Raw genomic sequence first — 14510 nt, 5'->3', positions numbered from 1 at the left:
AGATTAAAGAGGAGGGTATGCAGGGCTAAAGATTAGGATGATGAGCCAGATGGAATCCGAGATTGGAAGACAGAAAAAGTGTTAAATTGATAATCAGATCCTTATTTCAGGCATCTGAAAGGGTAGAGCCAGTGTGCAGTCCCATAAGAGATCGTAATCATGTATTTCAGATAGATCAGAAATAAGTACAGTACTTTGGTGTTAGCCAACTCTTATTATATCCATCTCACAATTCCTTACCATTGCCTAGATGTTGCTGAAATGGAAGTTGAAAACCTCAGGAAGAAACAAGACTGTCTACAATAGTTGCATTCATAGGAGCTGCTTTAGAATTTAGGCAAGGAAAAAGCCCATCTATGATATGCATTTTTTGCTCCTAGAAAGATTGGCTTGAAATTTTGCCTGTTCCATTCCTACATTCTTTGATTAATGTAAATTGAATCAACCCTCCAGAGATTGGAAGAAAAAACAAAACAAAAACGCATTGCAGAGTTTAAAGGTAGACATTTAAATAGTATTCTCATGGACAATAGGATAGTGCCTAAATTAAAGGCTATATTTTGGGTTTAACAACACACAAAATTTATCAAAAGAGTTGAATGAGAGGTTATGTCTAATAGGGAAGTGGTGACAAATGGTGGATGAGAGCATTTTTGCCTGAAAAACCAAACCTGCCTTTAACAGAAGTAAACGTCCCAGATGGGATAAGAGAGATTAGTAGTGTCTACTGCTGTAGTGATTTTCCCCAGCCGAGTGCCCAGCAGATACATAGGACTGAACTCATTATCCCCAACCACCTACAAAATGTCAAACTATACAAGTAGGAATGGTTTAGATTTTTTTTTTTTTTTGTGGGTGGGGAGGGACAGCAAGCTGCCTGTCAAGTGGCAAATGGTTGGAATATGGTATTAATCATTTACTTTCTAGCTACATTTGTACTAGTAATCTTTATTTAGCAAACACAACTGTAACCACAATGCAAGTTATAAGACCCTTGCACCCCTAACCCTTTAGGGGGGAAAAAAACCAGGGGTGAGCACACTCGTACGCAACTGCCTCTTATTCACAGGAACTATCCCCTCCACCCCCACCAGGCACCAAGCTAGAAAGGTTGGGGACTGCTGGTCTATACTGTCATGGCTGTGTGGCTTTTACACAAAGACACACACACACACACACACAGACAAAAATACAGTTTGGATTTAATAGCAGTGAATTTCCTTTGCATTAGCACAGTCATACCTTATATTTTGTTTTGTACTGGATATGCCACTTTCTAATCACAGATAGATTAAAATTATAGATGTATCTATTATTTTTTTAACAGCAGTGCTTACACTTTCCATGAAGGAAAATAACATGTATTGATTTAAAATGAGTCAGAGTGTTGGTGCATGGATGTGTGGTTCAAACATCTACAGCACCTTAAATGTCACTTATAAATGCAGCTTCACTCATTTTTTTAAAAAATCTTTGAAAGATTGGGCCAGCTTCCTTTAATGTGAGGTATAGAAGTAGAATAAAAAAAATGAAAGTCAGAGTAGAGACTTATTTATTCTAAAGGGGGGAAAAACAGAAATCTGAGACAGTTTGTCAGATCAATAGACCTGTGCCATGTCTAGAAGTAGGCTAAATCTGTAGAGTAAGGACCTTGATGGAAATATGCAATATTCTGTTATTTTAGCCAATCTCAATAAAAATAGTGTTGGCTTTTCTGAGAAGCTGATTTCTTGACCTGATCTACCTAGTGGGGCTGATGTCAATCTTGCAAGTCTATGTTCTTCCTCCTTCTCTTCCTCCTCCTCCTTATAGCTCAATGAATTAGGGAGATACAGTATCTACCTGAATTGTTTCCAAATGTTATCTAGCTGTTACAAACTTGCATATTTCCATTAAGGTCATCTTCCTTACTTTCGACAAAATTCTGCACAGATTGACAGTTTGGCAATGATAGCTTCTCTGTCTTGTTACTATTTTGAAGTTGACTTGCTTCCATGGACCTTGGGATTCTGGAAGGAGTATCAAAGTAGAATTCCACAAGCCAGAGGATTCCAACATAACTTCAAAAGTGCTATCTAGCTAATTCATTCTAGTTTGTGGAAAAACAATTGTTAAGCTCTTTCAGTTCTCCTTTGGGCATCATGCTGAGTCCCAATGCTGAGCCTGCCTGCCTACAACCAGAGCATTGGGCCTCTTGCTTCTCGCAGGAGGATACTTCACCACAAAGGCAATGTCAAGAAGGAGCTCAGGTAAAGCCATTCTTGGAAGAGGGGAAACATGAGATAAGCAAGAAGTCCTTCATGCTGGACAGATTATCTTGGGCATATTTTATCTTTCTTGAAGTAGCACAGTTCATATTTTATTCTGCAGTAAGCATATCCTGATTATTGGCTACTGGTACTTTAATAGTTCTCATTTAAATAGGCTAGCATAACAAAAGATCAGAACCGTTGTCACTTGATTTAAATAATATCCCTGCTTTGCCTTGATTGCCTGGACCTATAGTAATAGCAATAGCAATAGCAGTTAGACTTATATACCGCTTCATAGGGCTTTCAGCCCTCTCTAAGCGGTTTACAGAGTCAGCATATCGCCCCCCACAGTCTGGGTCCTCATTTCACCCACCTCAGAAGGATGGAAGGCTGAGTCAGCCTTGAGCCGGTGAGATTAGAACCGCTGAACTGCAGATAACAGTCAGCTGAAGTGGCCTGCAGTACTGCACCCTAACCACTGCTCCACCTCGGCTCCTATAGAATGAGAAGAACATAGGAAAAGCCATAATTGGTTAAGTTGAGCCTCCATTTACTCTGCTTCAGGGGTGGTCAGCCAGATATCTTTGTGGAGTCCACAAATAGGCATGAGAGAAATAAGCAATCCCCACCTTTGGTGCCCTCCCCCATTCTTGTGCCACCATAACAGCTCATCATATTTACCTCAATCTCAGAAAGTAGCTTATCCTACCAAAGAGAGACATTAATCAGCCTGCTAGTGGGTGGCTCAGCATCATTTACATGAGTTAGAGCAGTGGCGGACTTCAACTCCCACAATTCCCCAGCCAGCAAAAGCTGGCTAGGGAAGTCTGGGAGTTGAAGTCTGCCAGGCTTAAAGTTGCCAAGGTTGGAGACCCCTGAGTTAGAGTAAGAGGGAGGCTCAGTTCTCAGCTTTGTCCTTAGGAAAATACAGGTATACAGTTTTAAAAATAAAAGAAGGTAATCACCTGAGCAATTGAAGCACAGTCTCCTCTAGCATCCCATCTTCAGATGTGGTAGATACCAGGAGTGACCTAGCAAAAAGAAGTAGTATCTGTGAACGTCCTGTGCAGGCTCACTTGGAATGTGTACAGAACATCTTCTTTCTTCCAATACCATAAAAAAACATCCTGTAAGGGCAAAGTGGGACTCATTCCTTTTTAAAAATGTGGGTACTGTGATAACAATTAGTAGCAATTAATGTACTGGGGATCTTCAGTCAATTTCACTGGAGGCCCATGAGTTCTAGTGCTGCAGAATGGAGCTAAAAAAAAAAGTGCAACTTGCAGTGAGAAAATACTTCCTCCATCATGCACAGCTTTTGAGTGCCCCAGAAGCATAAGCAGACCCCTTGGTGAAAGCACATGGACAAGGTGAACTTTATTTATGATCCAAGTTATATTTTTTATGGATAGAAAGCAGGTTCAGCTTTATATCTATGGAGATTGTGAATAATACGGGTCATAGTTGTCCCAAAAGTGTTTTTTTGAGAGGCAACTGGACTTCCTTGTTTTTCTTTGAAGATGAAAGGAATATAAATCCTTCCATTCCCCACCATCCAGTCAGAACTGAAGAAGCTTCTTGGATGAGAAGCAAAATGTCTTCAAAGAAAAACAAAGTCCAGTTGCCTCTTGAAAAAGCACCTTTGGGACATGGTTCAGTTTTATAGCTATGTCACTTTCGATTGTTTGCTTTGCATCAATAAAAGAATTAGGAATTATTAATAGATGTAAGATAGTTCTTCATTTCCATAAGTTTTATAGCTATGTTACTTTCAATTACTTTGCATCAATAAAACAATTTGTTGTTAGTTGCAGTCATGTCTGACCCTTCGCAACCCCATGGACAACATTCCTCTAGGACTTCCTGTCCTCTACCATCCTCTGGAGTCCATTTAAGCTCCCGCCTACTGCTTCGGTGACTCCATCCAGCCACCCCATTCTCTGTCGTCCCCTTCTTCTTTTGCCTTCAATCTTTCCCAGCACTAGGCTCTTCTCCAGTGAGTCCTTCCTTCACATATAAAAGAATTAGGATTTATTAATAGATGTAAGATAGCTCTTCATTTCCATAAGGCCAAAACCCCTTTCTGTGTAGTCTTAATATTTATGTATTTATTTATATAATTTATTCATATGGCTGCCATTCTCATGAAAAAGTGAATCTGGACAGCCTACAATAAGACTGTTAGAGGTGCCAGGTTGACTCATCAAAAGTCCGTGCATCTGCCTAATTTGCATGGCTTGGACAAAAATGTTGAGTTTTGGTGACTTGCCAATCCATTTTCCCCGTTTTCTTTTAATGCCAAAATGATCAAAAGATCTCCCTTTCCCTTCAAAGTCATGTCCTGTTGTGCAGCCTTCTCATCAAATTAGTTTCTCTGTATTCACTCGGTAGGGAGTGACTGAAAGCAAGAAATGGTACATCTTTGGAGTAAGCAAGATAGGCACTTCCTGTAGCCCCAGGTCTTGTTCATCCTGTCCACTCAGCAGTTTTTATGTTGTAGAATTGAGCTTAGGGGAGTAATTTGCTCAGTAAAGATGAAATCTCACTTCCCAGCTTTGAAATTAGGATAAGTTTTCATGCAGTTTCCACAGCTGGCTGTCACAACTGGCTAAGCTGAGACATGCCAGAAGCATGGCAGATTTATTGGTCTCAGGCATTCCTAGCCTGTATTTTAGCCAAAACAAAGGCTCCCTAAAGAACTCACATATATTCAGTGTTAAAAGCTCATTCATCTTTCCTGAATTATATTCTGGAATACAGCACAGATGTAAAAGAAAAAGGGATGGGGAGAAAATAGGGAAAAAAAATAAATTCAGTGTTGCTAATGGGGACAGGGAGATTTAAAAACCTGCCTGACCGATTCCTCTTTGCTAGTGTTCCCAGCAAAAAATAAAAGAGTCAGGATAAGCCCCCTAGACCCTCCCACCCTCCGTCTGTCTAGCTGGGGACTTCTTGGGTTTTCTATCCAGGATTTCTCACGTCACTCTAGCTCTAAGAAGAGAGAAAAGAAGGTGCTTTCACCTTTCCTACCCAAAATCCAGAATAAAGAATTTAATGAATAGAATAGAATAGAAGACTGAGAAGAGACCTTGGAGGTCCTCTAGTCCAATCCCCTGCTTAGGCATGAAATTCTACACCACTTCAGACAAATGGTTATCCAATCTCTTCTTAAAAACTTCCAGTGTTGGAAAATTCACAACTTCTGGAGGGAAGTTGGTCCACTGGTTCATTGTCAGGAAATTTCTCCTTAGCTCTAAGTTGCTTCTCTCCTTGATTAGGTTCCACCTATTGCTTCTTGTCCTACCCTCAGGTGTTTTGAAGAATATCTTGATTCCCTCTTCTTTATGGCAGCCCCCATTGGAACACTGCTATCATGTCTCCCCTAGTCCTTCTTTTCATTAAACTAGACATATCCACAGGGGTGGGTTTCTCGCCCCGTTCCAACCGGTTCGGTTGGAACGAGGCCGGCGGCGTCCTCGCGCACGCACGCGGCGCACGCGTGCACGCACGTGGCATGCGCATGCGTACTAGCGTCTGCGCGATGCTCCAGCTGCTCCTGGAGGATCGCGCAGGCGCTGTATGCATTCTGCGCATGCGTGGAAAGCGCAGAATTCGTAAAAACCGGGTAAGGAGCGGGCGCGGGTGTGCGGGCGCGCGCGGGGGGGGGGGGCTTCGCCGTTCCCGGAAGTTACTTACTTCCGGGTTCGGCGACCAACCGGATCGCAGGGACCGGTGCGAACCGGTCGAAACCCACCCCTGCATATCCAGTTCCTGCAACCATTCTTCATGTTTTAGCCTCCAGTCCCCTAATCATCTTTGTTGCTCTTTTCTGCACTCTATCTAGAGTCTCCACATCTTTTTCATGTACCAATCCTGAAGGACAAGCAGTGGTTGAGAGTTTATGCACTTTTGTGCCTGGAGAACATTTAATGAGCAATTCCTTTTTAAAAGTACTTAAGCTAATTATGTAGATTAGATATAAAAATAATATAGTGAGCAAAGAGAAATTTAGAAAAAACACAATCTCTCTCTCTCTCTCTCACACACACACACACACACACACACAAGCAGTAAGGTCAGTCTAACTATAGCATTTACACTATACCTCCTTAAATGAGGTCTTACAGAAAGGAAAGCTGGAGAAAACCCTTTTGAGTTTTGGGCATGAATGTTTATAAGCAAGCCTTAGTTTTCTCTTGAGTACTTATCTCCAGAATACAGAAAGCGGGGTGGGGGGTAATTGAAATCCAGCTTCTTTGAGAAAATTTATTGCTGCTTGGCTCAGTCAAGGACAATACTCCAGCAATTATGTCCTCAATCCAGCCAGCAAATCAGAAACGATCTAGGGATTTAATCCATCTTCTTCATGACCTTTGATGACATTGTCAAGGCATGATCTGGTTTTTACATAAATAGGATTCTACGGAAGAAACTCTTGGGGAACAAAATGTGAATTCTGCCTATTCAGGCCTCTTGGCACGGGCTTAATTTTTCAAATGCTTAAAGGACACTGTCATGCATATCAAAACTAAAGTTTTCACACTTCAGCAGCAGTTGCAAGTTATAGCTCTTATCAAGGTACTGTCCAAATCAACGTTAATGATACTTTTGAACCTTTTATAGAAGGAAGAATCAGATCGTTTTGATAAATCAATAGTGTAGAGCCAAGAGCAACATTTGGGTGGACTGTAGTGCTGATTGGTTTAGATAGATCAGCAGGAATAGATTTATCTGAGTCAGGATCATAGGAAACATTTATTGTTTCTTTCATTCAAATTGAAGACTGGTTCCTTACAACTCTGGGCAGCTTTACAAATCAAGAAATCACTATGTTCTGTATTATACATACATACATACATGCATACATACATACATACATACATACATACATACATACATAGTGTTAAATACCTTCCCTTCTCGATTCCAAAATAGCTGGTGTATTAAACAAAATGTCAATTACTAAGCATGAAGTCAAAACATAAAATTGGTTTGCAAATATACCTGACAGTTGCCAGTTTTATTTTAGAGGCAGGGGTGGAATAGAAGTGGAATGTCTTAATGGGTCATAATCTAGCATTGGGAGATTGAAAGGGGTGGGGGGGGGGTTGTAACAATTCCAGCAGGCTGCTGATGGCTCAGCAAAGGATGTCGCCATCCTTTGCTCTAGAAGATTTTGTTAAGCCATACCAAGGTGACAGAAGGTGCCTCCTCCTCTTCGACCTGCTGTTGCTGAAACAACGTTAGTATCACTTCTTTGTTGAGCTATTTCATGCTGGAGATGAGACAGCTAGAGAGGGGGACACATGGAAAGAGGAAGGTGATTCTCTGCTATTTGGGGGGAAGGAGGGATGAAACTGGCAAAAATTGAGCAATTTTGTAAATTTAAGTATCCAGATATATAACTACAGCACAAGGGGAGTTGCGGGGAAATTGGATTAAGGACAGTGGTGGAATTCAGCTGGTTTGCACAGGTTTAGTAGAATTGGTAGCTAACTTTTTGTGCAGTTTGGCAAATGGACTGAATAGCATGCCTCCCCACGCCTGGTCCCACCCAGCCACTCCTCGCCTCACTACCCAGCTGCTCACCTGGCCATCCAGTCACTCGCCCGGCTGGGCGGCAGGGCCAGTAGCTGGGCGTGACAAGGAATGGCTGGGAGGGGAGGGGTGAGGTATGGCCGGGCATGGCAAGGAGAGGATGGGCGAGGAGAGGTGCTCCTCAATGTGATGATGTCGAGTTGTCCATGCCCACCCAGTCACATGACCACCCAGACATGTCTACCCAGCTGGTCATTAGGGCAGAGAACCGGTTGTTAAATTATTAAGGAGGTTTCTCTTTGCATAGAGAACGATGGGAGTTGTAGTTGTTTGGATGAGTGGCAAATGATGCACTCTCCAGGAAGGAGCTGAGAAGAGATTGTGCCTATACCGAAAGTCCAACCTTAGATCAAAGCAAATGAACTAATGCTGATTATTTGCTGCATAATCCCAGACAAAGGGTCAATTGCAGTTTGTAACCTTGCAGGGATTTGTTGGTTGAATTAACCAGGCAGCTGCTCAGGATAAAAAATGTGCGCTTTAATTGGGACTAAGCCAAGAAGCAGAGTGATTTGCTTTATATAAATGCTTTAAGCGGCAAAAAATGGGCTTTTGTAAAAGACGGTGAAAATGCTTGATGGTGCAGCATGAAATTAGCCAGCGGGCTGTTGGCTGAGATCACAAGTAGGAAATATGCAGGAAATATTGTCCTCAGGCGCAGTTGGTTTGATTATTCTCAGCATCATCATCACATAGCTAAATTTGGCTATGATGTCATCATATTTCCCTGATCAGCTGATTCTGAACAAGAAGAAAAAAGAAAGCCTAACAATTTTCATCAGGGGGGAAAAATGGAGGAATGGTAGTTACAAATGGGTTGAATAAAAGACAAGTATTCTGAAGGATGAAAAGATTGATAATATAATTTTGAACCTTTCCATTTTCTCATTTTAAGAGAGAAATGTGCAAATCTAGAGAGCATACTAAAAAGCAGAGAAATCACCCTGCCAACAAAAGGGCATATAATCAAGGCTATGGTTTTCCCAGTTGCAATGTATGGCTGCGAAAGTTGGACCATAAGGAAGGCTGAGCGCCAAAGAATTGAGGTCTTTGAACTATGGTCCTGGAGAAGACGCCTGCGCGTCCCTTGGACTGCAAGGCGATCAAACCGGTCAGTCCTAGAGGAGATCAACCCTGGCTGCTCTTTAGAAGGCAAATCCTGAAGATGAAACTCAAATATTTTGACAGCCTAATGAGAAGGAAGGACTCACTGGAGAGGAGCCCAATTCTGGGAAAGACTGAGGGCAAAAGAAGAATGGGACAACAGAGAATGAGGTGGCTGGATGGAGTCACCGAAGTAGTAGGCATGAGGTTAAATGGACTCCAGAGGATGGTAGAGGACAGGAAGGCCTGAAGAAACGTTGTCCATGAGATTGCGATGAGTCAGACACAACTTCGCAACTAACAACAACATGTTCTCATTCCCAACATAACTTAATAATAGCATACCAATGTTGTTCCCAATAGAATAAAGAGAGCTAGTTTGGTGTAGTGATTAAGGCACCTGGCTAGGAAGCAGGAGAATATGGATTCTATTCCCACCTTAGCCATAAAAGCCAGCTGGGTGACTTTGGGCCGATAACTCTCTCTCAGCCCAACTCACAGGGTTGTTGTGGGGAAAATAAGAGGAGGAAGGTGCATTGGATATGTTCATACCTTGAGTTATTTGTGAATAATCAGGCAAGATATAAATAAATCAGTCAGTCAATAAATTCATCATCGAAAAAGGGATATGTTTGCCTTCTGTGTGCAAAAAATGACACACGAGATGAGTAGTCAAGGAACAATACGCATATCTCCCTACATATGGCTTAGGTTGATGCTTTTCTGGTAGCAAAAATATTTTTTGTCCAGCAGCATGATCAGTATATTAGGTGGAGTTAGAGCCTTGTGCTACACACCTGGCCAAAAGCTGTTAATGGCTGTGAATAGTTGTGTGATCAGCTTTTATTGTTGTTGTTATTAAATTTATTTGCAGACCACCTCAAAAGCGATTCTGAGGGGCTTACAATACAATCAAATATATAAATATACAAACAATTATGAATATGACAACAGATTAAAAATTAGATTACCATATTTTTCGGAGTATAAAACACTCCGGAGTATAAGCAGCACCTTAGTTTTTGGGGAGGAAAATAAGAAAAATAATCTGCCTCTTCCTACCAGCATCCATTGGTATTCATCTGGCTAGCAGCAAACAGCCTTTTCAGCTTCAGCACATTAATTCGCTGGTTGTGAGTGCGCACACGCCTCGTTGGGGCTGATATGCAACCTCAAAAACACAGCTGATCATTGCAGAGAGCTCCAGTAAGTAAAGCAGGCGAAGTGCAGAAGCAATCAGACAAGACAGCAGCTGTTCCAGGTTGCCATTTTGGCTTCCATGTGAGACCCGTTCAAGTCTGCGGGGATCACCAAAGCACATCACTGCTAATCGCCGCCTGCAAACGTGATGTGCAGAGGCCGAAAATGTGATGCGTGGAGGCGGCGACCGGTGGCAATGTGCTCTGGCGATCCCCACAGCCTTGAATGGGTCTCAAAAGGAGCATTCAGAGACCGAAAACGCGAAGTGCAGAGGCCAAAAACGCAAGCCACAGAGGGGGTGATGGTCAGTGGCAATCCCTGCAGCCTGGAACAGGTCTAAAACACGATGTGCAGAGGCCAAAGGGTGGGGGGCAATGGGTAGGCGGGTCTACATTTGGTGTATAAGATGCACCAAAATTTTCACCCTCTTTTGGGGGGGAGTGCATCTTATATGCCAAAAAATACAGTAATTAAAAATGTATGGGTAGTCTATCGCCTTGCCCCTCACCATTCATCAGGTTCTATTCTATAATAGTAATACAGGAATCATGTGCTTCTTGAGCCTTGATGAAGAAGAAAATGGTTGCCAGATCAAATGGCCATAGTCCATTAAGGCAATCCCTCTTCTTGAAGAATTTCACATAGTATATTCTATACTATATTCATATAGTGTAGCATGGAATCAAGCTGGTCAATTTCCATCTTTTTTAAATATCAGAAAATCTTGGAAAAGAGAACTGTTTGTTCTGTCCTGTAGAAGCTGACATGAGCCAATTGGAACCTCTGGTTTGAAACTGGGGTAGGGCATTTTCAACTGAGGTCAGTGTGGTCCATGCCTGGGATGTGACATGCAAAGGAAGAAATGATAGAAAACAGGCACACCATACAAACTTCCTGACATCTCTTTTGGACCTGTTTAGAGCACAAGAGATGATGATTAATTATTATCATCATTGCTTGCTTCTCTATCCAAATAGCTTGTTTGGCTACAAAGGGATAGGAAAGAACTCCAAGTACAATTATAAGGGTTGACATATGCAAGCTCTGCCGAAGTCAGCTGAACAGTGAAGATTTCAGATCTCCCGTTCACTCGGCCTTGTCCCTGTCCTTGCCCACACAGCCGCCTTTTCCCTACACCAGGAGGTAGCTATTTCCAGAGTGCTATGCTGCAAGAAGATTCTCCTTGCCTAAACATCATATATCCAGGTAAAGCGAAGAGCCCACACACACATACACATATCCACACTATCAAGTTGGGAGTGAGGTCTTGCCTACCTCTCTCTTGGGCTGCCCAGTTCACACTTGGAGCAACACCATTCAGACTCTCCCAACTGACAATAATTATTCACTACCAAGGTTGTCCTAAATCCTTTATTAATTCTTTCCAGTTCAAAATGGGGTGGTCAATGTGTGACCCCTCCCAGGTCACAGGTGATCACTACTGCGAAAATAGGGGGAAGCAGTTTCCTACAATGTAGAGGGGAGGAATCGTATGAACGTTTTAATGGTAGCCTGGTAACAGAATAGTATGGCTTTTTAAACATTGTGTTCTTCCACCCTGATTCCCCACAAACAAAGGGAAGAAATAGCCCAAATGGAATAGAGTAGGGTAGGGTAGGGTAGGGTAGGGTAGGGTAGGGTAGAGTAGAGTAGAGTAGAGTAGAGTAGAGTAGAGTAGAGTAGAGTAGAGTAGAGTAGAGTAGAAGACTGGGTAGAGACCTTGGAGGTCTTCTAGTCCAACCCCCTGCTTAAGCAGGAAACCCTATACCATTTCAGACAAATAGTTGTCCAATCTCTTCTTAAAAACTTATTATTGCCTTATCCACTGCGGACCTTCAGTTTCCCTGATCACCAGAGGATTGCACACTCCTGAGCTAGAAGAACACAGGGTTATATTCTGTGGGCCTTCCTGCCCAAATCTTTGTCCCTCTGTAGGTCACATACAACTGACATCTGCACCTGCGTCATATGAATAGCTCTTTTGTAAATATAACAATGGACTAGTTGACTTCTGTCTCCTGCTTACCAAGACATTTGTAGAGTGAAACAAGCTTGGCTTAACAATTAGATCTTACATTATGAAGATGGTCCTCTATAATGCCAGTTAAGTAGTTGCGTTTAGTATAGGTTCCTTAATGAAGAAAGATAAATTACTGCTGTATTTACCTGAAAAAGTAACTTAGGAAGAATGATGTACTTCTTCAATGGGAAAGATGTCTTAGATGAAACATGGTAACCTAGGCAAGCAAGCTTTTAAAAATGAATTCATTCATTTGCACTTTTGAGGCACCCTGACTCCTAAGAATTTTGGATGGCAAGCTTTTATTGTCCATCTGCCTTGGTGGGGATGCCATCTTAATGCCAGGAATATCTTCCTCTTGGGTAAACAAGTATTTGCTTTTTTCTGTCTAGTTAGCTTTGGAAAATCCTTGGTGATCCTTGGTGCAGTTTTGATATTATAAAGATCCAGCATACATATCTGAAAACTGTTCCCCATATTTCACATTAACTAGTGTAGATATGACTGAAATCCTTTATAACTTATCAATTCACTTATAAATTTAGTTGGCCGTTGAATGTTGACATTCAAAACATCTGCCCAACTTGAGAAACTTGCCCTCCAAAGTATCTTTCTATAGTTTGATGCAGCAAAATCCTTTTTAAGAATACAGAAAGGTCTGGGAAGAATTTCCCAGGGATCACACATTGTGCTGCTCCACTGCAGAGGGCATGATAAAATTTAATCCAGTTAATCAATAGACTAATGAACCAAAACGTTAACTGATTAAAATTATGGTAAGCAAATATCGATTGGTAGAATTGTGGCTTTTAAAGCATACTCGATTCAGTCCCATTTTATTTATTTGCTTAGCCATTTTGACAAGGGTTTGAGTTGGAGGGGAAGAAAGAACGGATAAAATATAGTTGTTGCTGTTTTCTTTTTTAAAAAAACAGGGAACTTTTGAGGTTTCTGCAATTCATGATCTAAGTCTTCACATTTATGCCTGTTTAACAAACAAATATTTTAATGCTGCACAGTCTTGACAGTGGAATTAATTATGCCAAGCTAATGCATGTGCAGTTTACATGCATTTCTTCTGATTGTAGAACAGAAGTCTCTTGGGTATGATTCTTGTAATAACAACAGCATATTAGTAGGCTGTATCTCAGCCTTGCTTGTTTTCTTTTCATAAAGAGAAGGTCTCCATAATCTTGCCCCAAAGGCAAGATTTAATTTAAAAACAGGATTTAATTTTAAACCACAGAAGCTATTTTAAATGTCAGGGCTCAGATTTAAAACATGCCAAATGATGTATTGATGCTTTATTCTTGACATCTTAAGCATAGGACCCAGAGTTTACAAGGCCTGCCTACCTCAGTTCCTCAAGACTGCCTATTCTGTGGAGATAAAATAGAATGCAAAACTGAATGCCTATAGCTTTTATGTCAAAGAACAGACATGAGCAGCAGCTAGATTTCAACAAATTATAATTTCCAGAAATAAATAGGCTTTGATAATCCAAGCCCTAGAGAGTGCTATGATTGACAGCATAATGTACTGGAATATCTATGATAATCTGTTTTTATGCACAGTGAAATTATAGTTTCTGAGCATGTGACTATAGTCTATACTGTCAAATGTTGTTTCTCTCTAATGCAGTGGTTCCCAAACTTGGCAACTTTAAGACTTGTGGACTTCAACTCCCAGAATTCTCCAGCCAGAGTTGAAGTCCACAAGTCTTAAAGTTGCCAAGTTTGGGAACCACTGCTCTAATGTAAGTTATTTTTTAATAAAAGGTTGGATAATACTTTTAGAAAACAGATTTATTTGTCTTGAAATTCTGGGTGCCCAGCACATCTGGTATGCAATTAATTGGGGATTGCTGGTTCAAGGCTACAGGGCAGCTTGAGCCTGGTGCAGTGACGGTGAACCATTTGGGCTCAGCATATCAAAAATTCAGAAAATGCCTAACTTGATTCTGCTGGCGTCTCTGTCTCTCTCTCACACACACATACATAGACAAAAAAAGAAACAATTCATAACAAAGTGTCCTTTTGGGCAACGCCTAAATTCAATAAAATAAATAAATAAAAGGTTACATAATTGTAAATATTTTTCAGTTGGTCTCTCAGAAAAACATGCCCATCCGAGGCAGCTCTGGATCACACGAGGCTTGGAAACTTGAGAAAAATGTTCTTGGGTGGCCCTGAAGTGTTCAAAACAAAGCAGGCCTCGTTCTCGCATGTATTTTGGAGGCTCCAGAGAGGCTGTGCAAGAGCAGGACCCTCTTGTGTGACCTCCAGAGGATCCAGAGACTTGGCGTGTTACCTGGACACCATATGTCATAGGTTTGC

The 14510-nt window shown here is 41.5% G+C and overlaps 1 protein-coding gene across 1 annotated transcript in view; it reads left to right on the top strand.

The window, feature by feature from the left end:
- Positions 1–14510, top strand: part of ZNF385A (zinc finger protein 385A) — a 90109-nt gene that overhangs the window by 59128 nt on the left and 16471 nt on the right. The gene's annotated exons all lie outside the window — the stretch shown is intronic.

This window comes from Thamnophis elegans, chromosome 2 (assembly GCF_009769535.1).
Source record: "Thamnophis elegans isolate rThaEle1 chromosome 2, rThaEle1.pri, whole genome shotgun sequence".
NCBI classification, from domain to species: domain Eukaryota; kingdom Metazoa; phylum Chordata; class Lepidosauria; order Squamata; family Colubridae; genus Thamnophis; species Thamnophis elegans.
Note: the sequence above shows the minus strand (reverse complement) of the source record. Positions and strands in the feature narration are given on the sequence as shown.